Genomic DNA, 14,767 nt, shown 5'->3' with positions numbered 1-14,767 from the left:
AGCACAGAAAATATTCTGCAAGTTTGTGAATTGGTGAATCTATGGAAGTAAAACTGTGCCACTGGATTTTGAATTCTAATTTTTAGCACTGAATTTTTTTACATCGAATTTTTAACACTGAATTTTATTTTGCATCTAAATCAGACTTTGAATTTTAAAAGCCATCGAATTTCTAGCTCTGTTTTTTTTTGACTATGACATTTTTTCAATGTTTTAAAAAAATTCAGTGTAAAAAGAAATTCAACGTCTCAAAAAATTCAGTGTAAAAAAATTCAACGTCTCAAAAGATTCAGTGTAAAATAATTCAACGTCTCAAATTGAGTGTAAAATAATTCAACGTCTCAAAAAATTCAGTGTAAAAATATTCAGAGTCAACATCCGGGTAACCAAGGAGAAGCAATCGATCCCTGTATCAAATCATCCAACATCCAGCCAATCATTTACGCTCCATTGGTCATGTGATGCTGAAACAGGAAGGCGGGGAACAGGGCCGTTTCTAGCCTTTCTGGCACCCTAGGCGAGATTCATATGTTGCACCCCCCCCCCCCCCCCCTTTTTTTTTTTTTTTTTACTTCAACTTATTAAGTAAATATGACTTCCTTATTTCATGGGCATATTGTACATGCATTAATCGAATAATGTAGCTAGGTTTATTATCTCTGAGATCACAGATGTTGGGGGGTTCGGGGGCATGCTCCCCCGAGAAAAAATTGATTTCTATGATCTACATATGTGTATTTTAAGATGTTCTGAAGGCCAAAAAATTAGATAACAATAGCTTGAAAACCATGTCACTCGGCACCGCTGCGGATTGAAGAACACAGTGACACAAAGACTAAAAGACGGGACGAAGCAGTAGCCGAAGCCTTGCGCCAGTTTCATGTTTTAAAGGTTAATCACATATTTTTTTAGGGGGGGCTGATGCATAAGTTCATAAAAAAGGGCCTAGTGACGCCCATGGTTATGACAGTATTAGCCTACTTGATCAATTTACACTAAACAGCTATCTCTGATGTAAAAAAAAAATTATTCAAATTAACTGCTATAATGTTCTGCACCTGAAATGAGCATGGCGTGTGGTCCGTCCAGTACTAATATTCAGTGTAATGTTTTGCTCAACATTATGATAGAGGGACCAGCTTAGTAGAGAACAAGTAACCAATAAGTAGGCTATACCTGTATATTTCGCTTTCTTTTTACGATACTGAGCCCCTGATGGCTTTGACCTTTTCATGATGATGAAACTAAAGCACGCTGTAACGAGTAGAAATATAGTGTGGCCCCTTTAAGAGTTGCGCGCGCTCCCTGCAACGAAGTCTGCATTTTGTGAATGTGCGCACTGAGTCTTGAGCTCCCATGTGTGGGGATTATTTTCTGTTTTCTGTTGCTAACAGTTATTTTGTTTTATTAAGTAATGCTGTGGATGGAAAGGGAGTTTGTGATGAGAGTTCAGCGGGGAATAAAGTGCGATCTGTTTGATGTTAATCGCCTCCGTGTTTGCATCCACTACAGTTACATTAAGTGAGCTATCCGCATTTTTCACTCGGACACAAGCGTTACAATGCCACGGATGACGACGTTCCCTGCCGCCCTCTACATGATCTCATTTCATTACAGCAGCTCCACTATCACCATGGCGACTTCACTCCAATAATCGCAACTAATCATAATGCCTTGAAATAGAAAAAGTACGAAATATTAATAATAAAATATATATGAAATAACTAAAAAATCTTGTTGGGGCGGGGGCTCATTGACGCCCCCCAGCTGTTGGCGCCCTAGGCGACCGCCTAGTTTGCCTATGACCAGAAACGGCACTGGCGGGGAAGTTCACTTCAGGTGAGCTCCAGAGCTCAGCAGCATGGCTCAGAACACACACGATGGCGCTTCAGTGAGTTTACTCATGACCAATGGAGCGTAAATGATTGGCTGGATGTTGGATGATTTGATACAGGGATCGATTGCTTCTCCTTGGTTACCCGGATGTTGACTCTGAATATTTTTACACTGAATTTTTTGAGACATTGAATTATTTTACACTGAATTTTTTGAGACGTTGAATTATTTTACACTGAATCTTTTGAGACGTTGAATTTCTTTTTACACTGAATTTTTTTAAAACATTGAAAAAATGTCATAGTCAAAAAAAAACAGAGCTAGAAATTCGATGGCTTTTAAAATTCAAAGTCTGATTTAGATGCAAAATAAAATTCAGTGTTAAAAATTCGATGTAAAAAAATTCAGTGCTAAAAATTAGAATTCAAAATCCAGTGGCACAGTTTTACTTCCATACCGAATCAAACCAACAGATAGAGATCGGTTCGCGTGTGTATATATTCATTCAGAATTCATAACACGCGTCGCTATAGCAACTAAAATGCACATGCATGTCTATGGTATATATTCATTCAGAATTCATAACACGCATCGCTATAGTAACTAAAATGCACGCAAGCACATCTATCGTACATATGCATTCAGAATTCATAACGCGTCGTTATAGCAACTAAAATGCACGTGCATGGGTAGAGCACGTGATCACACATCCAATCTGAATACTTTATTAAATAGCTACAGATTTAATTTTGACGTTTTTTAAATGAGATTTATGGTTTCTGAACAGTCATTATTATTATTATTATTAGACAATTATTTTCGGTGGAATTATTTTTCCACCGAAAATAATACAAAAATGAGAAATTGCACAAACGCGTCCACTAGGCCTACAGTCTGGATTGAGTCGTTGCTTCTGTCCAAAATGCGCAAAACGGCACAAGGGAGGAAACATGTGGACATAATCTTATTATGGAGTCTATTAATTTAATTCGCCCTTTACTTTGGCAAGCCAGTTTATCTTAAATTGTTCCCAGCGCTATAGTAATTGCATTTTTACGGGTAAGAACAAGAACGGATTCAGAGAGCTCTACAATTGAATTATCACTAGTAAAAATACAATTACGACTAACACTGGGAACAATTTAAGATTGCTAATTTGATATGACAAAAAAGTTGTTTAATACACCAGCTTCCATGACTCATAGCTTTAAAGTTTGAAATTTTAAAAATCACATCAAAGCAAAAAATAAAAGGTTCTTAAAAATCAAACTAATAATCCAGAAACAAACGGAATTCCCCATTAAACTTTTTCAACCAATTTATTTAAAAAAACAAACATTAAACATTTAAACCTCCAGTAGAGAAGACTATGACTGTATTGCAGATTTCCTGCTGATGTGTTCCAATTCTTTTTTCCATATAAATTTAAAATGAAGAGAGTCAATAGATTTAGACTCTTCTATACCTGTGGTTCTTTATAGCTAGCATCCTACATTATGAAAGTAACCCCATTTGGAGCACTGCAAATCCGGATTAGCAGTGCTCCAGCACAAAAATAAGAAAGATTACCTGATTCTGGATAGCAAAACACGGGTTTTCCAAATCTAGACCAAACTTTTGAACAACTGGGTCCTGGACCGGCTTGAGAAGGATTGTTCTCGGGTACTGTGCTCTGTCAAAAGCTTTTCTTGGTGCATTCAGTTCATTTTTCCTCATTGAAATGCAAGTTTTATACTTTTTAAAGTATACTTTATACTTTAAACATGTAAAATCATCATGTGCAGTACATGAGGTAAAATATAATGCCTAATATCTATCTAAAATATAAGTCACTTACTACCGGTATTCACTTTTTTATTGAACTGAAACTCAACATTACATTTTCAATCATGCAGATGTTCAGAAAAAGAGTTTGAACAAGGACATAAATAATATAAAATGTATTTGAATTTTTTTTTCACTGCTAAAATATACCATGTTTAAGTGCCATTTTTTGTTTCTGTTTTGCAATATTTTTACAATAACACGACAGTGGGACAGGTATCTCACTGTAACTCATACAATGGTGAACAATCTGAAGGTATAATGAGTGACAGGACCAGAATGAACAGAAATCAAGAGATTAAAGGCATTCAACATACATTCCTAAGTTCTAGGAGAACATTTATGCAAGAAAGCATTAGACTTTAGGTGAAAATCATAACGCAGAGAAAACGCAGCTTTACAGTTCAAAAGATACTCAGAGAAAGGGCAAAAGATTTACCAATAATCTTCTGAATCTCCATCCAGTAAACTCTGATCATATCACAATCCCAGAATACTTGCATTTGTGCGCCCTTAGATAATGTAAATGGAACATTTTTATTGTTTTTATTGATAAAATGACAAAATAATGAAATCTAATTTAAGACAAATTGACACACTTAAAACACATATTACCATGTCTTTATTTAACAATTTTAAACATTTAACCAATAAACTTTAAAATGATCTGAGAATATAATACAATAAAAGACTTTCACAATAGAAAACACTTCATGGTTTGTGTACAAATGTTTCCAAACATCAGTGAAACCTGAACCAAAAACTGAAAATTCATGATGGAATTTAATAATGGTGCAAAGAGTGATTAATGGTAAAAACCTAAACAACCACGACAAAACCAACACTGTATTAATGGTCTGATTGTCATAAAGAAAATGAACCATTTCTGTTCACTGTGTGAAATGCCAAATACATTACATGAATAAAATGACAAAAAGCTGAACTCCTCCTGCACTCTAATTGAAGGGTTTGACGATTTTCATGGAGATGAAGTTCTGAAAATAAATAAATACAAAATAATTAGCATTGTACATCTTAAGTCTAAACATCACCTTTGTGAAAGGATTGATGAAGTGTGTCTTTACTGGTAATGAATACAACAAGATCCCAATGAATAATAGCACTAAAGGTGCCTTTACACAGCCGAGTTAAGGCGGCTCTAAAGCGGGTCTGTGTCTGCTCAAAATTCTGTGTAAAGACGCAAAGCAGACTTAAAATATGCCGGGTCTGACCCACCTCGGTCCAAAGGCGATGTAGAAACGGTTTTGATTCAGAGTAAATGAACGCGAACTTGTGCCGCCTTAAACTACATCATTGTCGTGACAACCGCCAGTCAGCCAGGGCTGCGTTTCCCAAAAGCATCGTAACTTAAGTAGCACTTGAAAACAGTGTTGCCAACTATTTTCCAAGGAAAGTAGCTAAAGCCTGCCCAAAAAAATCGCTAAATGTCGCTAGATGACGTCATGCGTTAATTAGCACATTAGTGACGTCATCACGCCGTCCTTGCGTTCAGCCTGCCTAACGTTTTTTCATTTAGCCTACTATATTTTACAATAATATAATACAGCCGACTGTCCAATAAATGTTTTCATTTCCTATACCTTTTTGTCATACAATATATGATATCGTGAATTACAAAAAAAAAGATGTGTAAAATCTGAATTGAGAAACTGGATGAACTAAAGCTCTGTGAGAGAGTAATATAAGTGATAAGCACAAGAGATGGAACTCATCATAACTAATTTATTTAAATATAAAACAAAAGAAGCAGATAACATTAAGTGAGAAATCGATGGCAACCTTGTGTGCTCATGTGTACTGTGTCTGTGTGCGCGTGCAGCTCCCCTCAGCCATTCACTGAAGGGCAGACGCAGAGAGAGGTGTGTGTGACGGCAGCATAGGACGGCAGAGGGGAAAAAAGACCTCGCGCTCGCAGGACAGTACTGGCGACATTTGTAAACTAAAGTAGCTGAAGTTTGTCCAAAAAAAACGCTAGATTTGTCGCTAGTCGCTTTTTTGAAAATAAGTCGCTAGAGGGGTCTGAAAAGCCGCTAAATATAGCGACAAAGTCGCCAAGTTGGCAACACTGCTTGAAAATGATCGTAGATCTACGAGTGCTCTGGAGTAATTGTAAAGCTCTAAGAAGAGAGAGTTATGAGGTCACCTACAGCACAACCGGCAGATTACACCTTTAACTTTACTCAAGTGCATTGTGATAATGCTGCAGTGCCCTTTTCCTTTTTGTCAGGCTTGCAAACTCCTGCCATTTCTTGCAGACCTCTTTACCCGATCTTTGAACTAATAATTTAACTTTTAACTTTTAATTTGGTAGCAATGTCCTCCCAGATGTTTTGTTTCTCTTTGTTTGTACGATGCCCTTTAAATCTGTTGAAAATAATATCTTTTCCCGCTCCACCTCCTCTAGTAGGATATTGATTTCGTCTTTTTGAAAGGTATCATTTTTGTTTCAGCCATTTTGTCAGCGCCTCAGCCTGTAGGTAGTTGCTTTATAGACGTGTTTTGATTGCTAATCCACATCAGATGACAATTATTAGGTGAACCGTTCAGAGGAAACGATTCCATAAGGTTACATTACAGCACTTCGCAAATGGACAGCGACTCTTGAGTAGCACTTACGCCTAGTTCACACTGCCCGATTTTTGCCCCGATTTTGAGTCGCCGACAGGTTTTGCGAAATCGCCGACAAATGCCCGAGATCACAGGCAAATCGGTGCTCTAGCACGCGAGTGACAATCACACAGTGACAACGTTTACATGGACAGCAGTAATCTAATTATTGACCTTATTCTAAATAAGACAATATTCTGATTAAGGTGTTTACATGAGTTGCTTTTAGAGTACTCCGTTCATGTTCCCGTTTTACATGTGATAGAACATAGATCGATTATGGCACGTCATTACGTCCCCAATGCCACGCTATGTTCTCCAACATCCAATCATAGCGTGACTTTGGCAGGTGTGTTAATTTTATGGACTCAGGAAACCCGCTGTAAGTTCACCTGCGGGTGTCGCTGTTGGACAGTGTTACTTTACATTAAGAAGTATAACAAAACATGCGTTTTTATAATGTTTTATATCTACATTTACGTTTATTTATTTTTGTAATATTATGTATTGCCTCTTTCTGGTTTTTTTTGAAGAGACACTGCCCCTCTTTCCTCCTTATTGACAGCCAACATTTATAATAATAGCTTTGATTAATGATGAAAAAGGTTTAAAAATCATGACTCTTTGGATTGTTTTTCCTGCCGTCGAGCCACAGGCGTTCATTGAATGACCCATCTGGTTTGCGATTACAGACACAAACTTATTGTATTTTACTTTTACAATGAGCATAATAATTACAACAAAAATAAAAATAGAGAGAGAGGACGCAGTGTTCACAATGAACAGTCAAGTAAAACACACACCGCCCATAGCAACGCGTTATGGCAACGACATTTCAGACAGATACATAAAAGATAAACGCGACTTTTCCGCCATTTGTTACTGTTTTGCACACGTTGTTATATTAATTATAATTCCAATTCTGTTTTATTGCCCACAATATTATCGATGATTGTTGAAAGGGGCACTTTTGATTAATTTTCAAAAAGGGCAGAGGCTCCAACCCCCAAAGCCTCCCCTCTACACTCCCCCATTGTGCGTAACGTTATGTGCCCTGTCACAAAATGCGGTGAAATCTCCGACATGACATTAATAGTTAGATTAAGGTGTGTACATGTCTCCGATAATGCGACTAAAATAGGCATACTCCACATGTCTTAATCCGATTTATGTGTAGTTAGATTATGACTTTAATCAGATTAAGGTAATTAGAAATCGCTGTCTACATGGTAGCCTCTTAATCAGAGTATTGTCTTAATCAGATTAATATCGGAGTATTGTTGTCCATGTAAACGTAGTCAGTGTGCAGAACACAATCCTGGCTCCCTCTGTCTCTTCAACAATTTCTTCCGTCATAATCTTTTTTCTTTTTCTCCACAAATCAGCGCACATAAAATTTGAAGCAAACTTTTTGCAGTTTATCGTTTTTAATAACAATTTTAATAAAAGTTTAATAAAAAAAATAAAAAAATGAATTAAGACAGCGTTTGTAACTTTTGAAGTGCATAAACAATATGTTCCCAGAATCCACGGCCTTTGTTGTTATTGTGACATAAAAGTAGAAAGTTTATAGTCTATAATTAGGTTATGTATTGCACCTAGGCTATCTGTAGCCTATGGCAGAAAATTACAGAGCGAGTTGTTCCCACTGTCCTAAAGGAACAAAATGCGCCGGCGCTTAATTTCGTTGGACAAAGGCTTAAAGAAAACGTAGCCAACAATGTCATAGTTAGGCTATGTTTAAATATTAGCCTATAACATTATTTTTTAATTAAATAGCCTAACTGTCTGTAGGCTATATAGGCCTATTTAATAAATAAGAAGCGAACCAAAATCGTCGGTATGGATTGACGTGTGTAACGTTTTTCTGTTCACAATTAAACAGAATTGTCCAATATTCGGGCTCATGTTATAGGAGCTGAGAACTAAACTTTGTTTTGGGGAAATATTACATTCCTGACCACTTTTACAGTCTATGGGCTCAGAGAGATAGGCTGTGCAGCCTGATGCTATAATGGAGAGTCCGCGCTCTTCTTTGGTCAGAACCACGGAGAACGACCACGGACAGGTCCGTCCTATGCACCGAGACTTTTCACAATGCAACAACATATTTAAAGAGCATTAAGCTATAATCTATATATCTATTATGTAAAGGGAGGGGAAGCAGCCGCAGCGAGCGCAGACACAGAGCGGCCAGAGAAACGGAGGAGCGACTGCAGTATGGCGTTTGTGGAAAACTGCGGAAAAACTGCAGAAAAAGAGCAGGTGTTGAAACCTGTCACCGGAAAGTGTGTGGGTGTATCCCCCACGGAATGCGACACCCCTGAACGTTTGTTGTGACTGCTCTAAAGTGACTTTCTTTAAAAGTCCACTTTTAATCCTGCGGTAATCTACCCGTAATAATGTTAAAAATACTTTATTTATAGCATTGTCAATCAAGCACAATTTTATTAAGAAATATAAAATAACTATAGAATACCGTAGCCTACAATAGAAGAATTGCAGAATTACAGTAGGCTAGGCCTACAGAATTATGACAAACATCAAAAGCGCTATATAGCAAGCAGAACAAAATAATTTAAAACTCTGTATTTTTATTTTAGGCCTATTTTTAGACATTATTTCATTATTTGTTTTAAATTAATTTCTAAAACTTTGTTAAAACTGTAGTTTTAAATAATGTTCAATGCATTGTTACCCGCGATTTTAATTCCTGTGTAAATGCATTTATGCCGCTTCAGAGAAGGATTAAACGGTCTGTGTAAATGCAAATTTTTGTGATTTTATGCCGGTGCAGAATCGGTTTCTGTGCCGCGTTTGCTGTGTAAAGATGCCTTAACTGTCCAATACCCACAACGTATTGTAACGTTAACGTTAGTTCATTTTCCACAGCTGCTTAACGTTGTTACAAAAGTTAATGTTATGCCTAGCTTGGAACAATACTACATAAAGTTTAAACGACACCAACAACAAATATAAGTTGATAATTCAATAAATAAAAAAGGGACAGTAACAAATACATAGAGCATCTTCACAAATATCAGCTAAATTTGAGAACATACAAGACGGTTAACGCGACGGGTCTGACAGACGAGTCAGATAGCACCTAAAATACAATACCAAATTAACGCTCTAAAACAGGTTATGTGACAAAAGAAACAAAATACAATTCTTAATGTTTACCTCAGAAGCGGGAGGTTTATCCTACTCCGAAATCTGACTGAAAGTGATGATGATCCATGCATGTAATGGCGATTAGTGTGTGTAAAGAAATTTGTTTGCCCCGCTGACTGAGGTTCTTGCTCCCACAATGCAACGCAACTAAAAATATGGAAAAAGACCTGTAAAACACAAATACGGAAAATTCCTTCAATGCCGTAAATGCATTTATGCCGCTTCAGAGAAGGATTAAACGGTCTGTGTAAATGCAAATTGTTGTGATTTTATGCTCCTGCAGAATCGGTTTCTGTGTAAAGATGCCTTAAGACTAGCACAACCAGGCCGATGAACAGCCACTTAAATTTGCGCCACACTATGAATTTGCACGTCTTGCATGGACTTGTGAACCAAAAGAACGAGGTTTCAGGTCGCCTGAGAGGTTTAAAAGAGAAACAAATCTTGTAATCATCTTCTGTTAACACACAGAACAATAAACTTATTTAAGTGAGAGTTCGATTACTTGGGAGGATGGAGTTTTGGATTCATATTGGGCTCATCTCTGCCTTTTCCAGCAGGTCTCTCATCCGCTTCCTTCTCATTCACAATTTCCAAAGTCAGCTCCACCTTTCCCTGAAAAAAAAAAAACGATAAAAAAGGCCCAATTAAATCAAGCTCAACATGAAATGACATCCACAACCCATTTGATCAAACCAAGTGAAGCGTATTCAAAGGGGTAATTCACTGCTGGCAAAATGGGATTTAAATAAAAGTTGGCTACATATGCAGTAGAAAGGCTTTTAGGCAAACAAGTCAGAAAACTTCAACACCCATAATGCACTGGGCATGTTGCCGTCCAAAGCCACTCCCGATCTGCTCCTACTAAGTCAAATTCTGCCTTGCTTGAGAAGGAAATACTTTTGAGCAAACTTTTAGTAGCCTCTCGAGGAGAAATCACAACACATGAACACAGCTCATACAAAGAAACTCAGTGACATACACGGTTAAAATTTGTTACAAATTGAAGAGTTTTTATATTTATAATATATATATTTATGAATCTATTAATCTGTACAGTGTATTTTATATTTGATAACTTTATTAGATGTATTTTGTAGGCCATTACCTGAACAGTAATGTTAGACCTTCCTGAGATTTAAGCACTGTATTTCATTTGTTTGTTTTATTGTCTATTTATTGTATGTATTTTACCATTTGTTTGTACTTTGTTCTTCTTCTTATTGTATACATATGAAACACAAAAAAATTGATGTTTTATATTAGTATAGTTCAAACATTGTTGTTTATTTTGCTATAGCCTAGATAGTTTACATTTTCAGATTAACTGTTCTTAATGGTTAACTATGTTCTTAATTTTTCTGTTTATTATAAAAAAGTATAACAAATATAACCGATAAGAATACCGCTAAAGTACCGGATCGATGAGCAGTATTGGTAAGGGTAGTAATACTGTTAAAACCTTAACGATACGCATCCCTACTTACAGGCAAGAAAGCTGTTGCCATAGTATTCCATTTGATCATAATGCTGTATGAAAAGTATTTGAAAAGTGCACATATATGAAAAGTATGATAACATTTTTCAGGGATAAACCTATAGAGTGCTGCAGGTATGACATCACCTCGTAGGCCAAAATAGAAGCGAGTTAGCATTTTAGCACTTCTGGTCCCCTCGTCCCAAATTCAATAGGTTTTTTGAACGGGATTGTGTTTAAATGGCTGAAATAAGGTCTGTGGTGAACAAGCTGTGAAAGACACTTTCAATTTTTACTCTACAACATAAAACACATCAGTATTACCCCGCTCGTGATTTTTTTAAGCTGTTCCGTGTCTGGCGGCTGCTAACAGGTGGCTAAATGGGACTACAGAGGCTGTCGAGGAGATTAAACGTCATCACGCCCAAAAGGTAAAATCAGTTTACAGCCTCATTATGCTCATAATTGTGCTCTAATAAACTATTCTAACTCAAACATTCTGGGAAAATGTTTTTGAATAAAACCTGAAAGAGATGTCAGAAGCTTAGTGATGATGAAGTTGAGCGACCGTGGTGTAGTCCGTTTATAGCCTACTTTTAGCTTTTTACTTCTTCTTTTTTAAACTGTATTTAGGCTTCAAAATTTATAAAAATTGTGTTGATCTGTAATAATTAGCTTGATGGAAAAAAAACCTGTAAGTATCAGACCAAAAGCCTATAGGATAATCCTATTTGGATTGTATAGAGTTTTACAAGTGTAATGCTAGTTCCCTGCAAAGTGACGTCATACCTGCATCACTCTATTCTTACAATAATTTTCTTAAAAAACCTCTGTCAATTCGTCGGTCCGTGGGCGGGGATAAAAAACCCTACAAATTAAGGGTTTCACAAAAGCCCTGGAGCTGTCAAAATTTTAAAGGAACTGTATGTAATAAATGTATTTCAATTAATCATAAAATGGCTCTGATATGTCACTAGACATTAAATTCAAATACTTATATCACTGACAACAGTAGTCCGGCCAGGATATTGTCATTTAAAAGTTGTTGTTGCAGCCCTCAACTGATGTTGATGTCGACATGTTGTGTTTTGGCCTGAAGCTCCGCCCTCCACCTATCTACCAATCACGAAGTCAGTGGTGTTTCGGCATCTGGGTTGCCAGATCTGCTCTAGTTTCCACATCTGCAGCTACAAACGTTCCTGCTGGATCCTGCAGCTTATCTGACAACCTCGAGTCAGGGGGAGGGGGAGAGGGGATACACCGCTCTACAGTCCATTGAAAGTCATTACAGTACCAATTTTGGCTAGCCAAGAAATCTAGACGCACCCTAGCTAGTGGCAGCAAATCTAATCTGCCCGCGAGTGTCGTCTAGCAACTCTCAATACACTTCTGAGCTGTAAACGCCAAACTCTGGTCGGGCCAATCACATTGTGTATAGAGTCGGTGGGCGGGGCTTAACATAGTGACGACGGCCGAGTTGTGCTTGCGTGCTTCTAGTAAACACAGAAACTGCCGAACGGCGGTCTTTCGAATCATCTTTGACCGCGACTCTGGAAGACTTGGATTTAAACTTTTCTCTGAGAAAAGAATAAAGAACAGCACTGAAGTCATTCTTAAAAAGGGAAGATGTGTTCGGAGTTTGGCCGACTGGATATGGTGAATGTTTAATCTATCAACAAGCTCTGTTTCACCTTCGTTGCTCTGGTTGGTTTTAACGCTATCCTATCGCGTGCAGAGGGAGTTTGAAAAACAAGTTGTTTGGATCAAATAAATGCAGCCTAGGTGAGCAGAAGAGCCTTCTTTAAAAACATTTAAAAATGCTACTGGTCTGAAACTTTTGACCGGTAGTGTAGCCTATGTATGTATTTCCTTCACATTCATGTTAAAAATAATACTAGGACATAGTATGACGAGACATAGTATGAGGAGATTTAATGTTAATGGACACAAAAACTGTAGTTTACTATTACTTCAACTATAAAACGTTTTATTATTTAAAAAATATATTAATGAATGTGTAACATGTTGTTAAGTGTTTCCCATTTGACTGTATATTCAGTCATATTATTTCTTTCACGTTCATGTTGTTACACATAATACTTAGACACAAAGAATGTGACATTTAAAATGTTCATTTATTATAAGGTCTTGAACAAGTGAAACATGTTTTTCTGCACGAAAACATATAGGGAAAATAATAGGTTTAAAACATATTTAAATGATGGCTGAACTTGTGACTCTTATGCCCATATCATGGCATTTCTGCAGAAAGACTTGATAGGATTAGTCTTGTCATCCATGAAAACGAAATTAATACGTTTTATTAATTAATAATTGTTTAATATTACGACAAATAATATATTTTGACAAATGCAAAAAAGGTATGTTTAGCTTTCATGATAAAACGTGAATTCACTCACCACATTAGGACAGAAATTGTCTTATTGGCTTAAATGCATGTTTCAAGGATATGAAAAGAAAAGTATGGGGACTTTATTAAAAAGTATTGTTGTTAAATATTGTAGACATCGTTCCGATTAATATCCATGTGAAAACTGCCGTAAAAAGCTTATATTTAACGAAAGAAAATCACGTGTATGGGTAGCGCTGCTCACTTCCGGTTATGTGGACGACGTGGTTCTGAAACTGTTGCGTGCTGGAGCGCGTTCTTCATCGCGTCACTCAGCTCGCTCTAATCCGGTGTCATGACTAATCCTGTCTGCCTATGAAATTGTGTCCGCTGGTAGAGGTTTTAAATCGCTGATCAAAAGTTGTTATACATGGTTCTGGACAAGCGATTGTTTAAAAATAAACTATGAATTCATTGCCATTCTACACACATACACACGCAAAACATTTATTTGAAATATGTAATTGATTGCTAATTATTTTGACTGATAAACTACGTTAGCAGTACAAAATCATGACATAGTAATGTACCTATAATGTAAATAATAAAGAATAAAAAAAAAAAAAACCCAGCAACAGAACAGGTGCACAAAGTAAATAGATTATATACGAGATATGCTTATATATCTTATCATTAAAGACTATTTTAACTCAATTTAAACAGCAAAAATCAAAACGCGATTTTTTTTAAGAATTGTAATCAGGCTCTGAACAGATTACCTATTAAAATTTCTTTCAGCCAATAGAATCGCTCTGCGGGTCCCGTATGTGTAATTTAACCTCTTAAAGGTGAACTATGTAGTATTTTTGCAGTAAAATATCCAAAAACCACTAGGCCGGTGTTATATATTTTGTTCAGTTGAGTACCTACAATATCCCAGATGTTTCCAACTATTTGTAAATTGTGAGAAAATTGCTATTTTAACTAAGGACAGGGACGTTGCAGCATTGCATTTGAGAGAGTCGCCTGTCAATTGCGTCATATCTGCGTTACCCTCGGTTTCGGCTTTTATTTGGCAGGAGCGCTTTATTCTTAGCAGTGTGAACAAGTGAACGCACGGAGTAACGTCATAACATCGTTTTAAACACACTTAAATGTATCTAATATGATAAACAGAGCTCCATTACCTCAAAATCATAACCGGAAGAGCGGATCAGTGCAGGCGCCCGGCAAATGAGTCCCGTCCCGTCATAATAAAAGTCCCGGTATTCGCAAGGCGGGTATTTGTTTAACAATCGCTCCAGCAGCTTTGCTCAGGTCCATAACACTCGGTCCTGCTCTGCTTTAGACTACAGTAACGTTAATAACCGCATGCATGAACGTGATTTCTGCCCGAGTCCTATTTTTCACCGGCTGTGATGAGAAGACCACATCTCCCAAGATGCTACGCTCACACTTTGCGTGATCAAACTACGCAT

At 37.0% G+C, this 14,767-nt stretch overlaps 1 long non-coding RNA gene across 2 annotated transcripts; it reads right to left on the bottom strand.

The window, feature by feature from the left end:
- Nucleotides 1-3,805: 3,805 nt before the first annotated feature.
- On the bottom strand, nt 3,806-14,737 carry LOC137038058 (uncharacterized). 2 transcript variants are annotated; one of them, XR_010897363.1, is made up of 4 exons: nt 14,477-14,737; nt 9,968-10,077; nt 9,472-9,629; nt 3,806-4,655 (listed from the first exon to the last, which is right to left on the bottom strand). It is a non-coding gene; the product is annotated as an uncharacterized lncRNA (long non-coding RNA). The 2 variants fall into 2 exon arrangements; XR_010897364.1 differs by lacking the exon at nt 14,477-14,737 and adding an exon at nt 13,360-13,567.
- Between the last annotated feature and the right edge of the window lie 30 nt (nt 14,738-14,767).

The sequence above is a fragment of the Pseudorasbora parva genome, chromosome 13 (genome assembly GCF_024679245.1).
Source record: "Pseudorasbora parva isolate DD20220531a chromosome 13, ASM2467924v1, whole genome shotgun sequence".
NCBI lineage: Eukaryota > Metazoa > Chordata > Actinopteri > Cypriniformes > Gobionidae > Pseudorasbora > Pseudorasbora parva.
The sequence above is the reverse complement of the archived record's forward strand: the minus strand, read 5'-3'. Positions and strand labels throughout refer to the sequence as shown.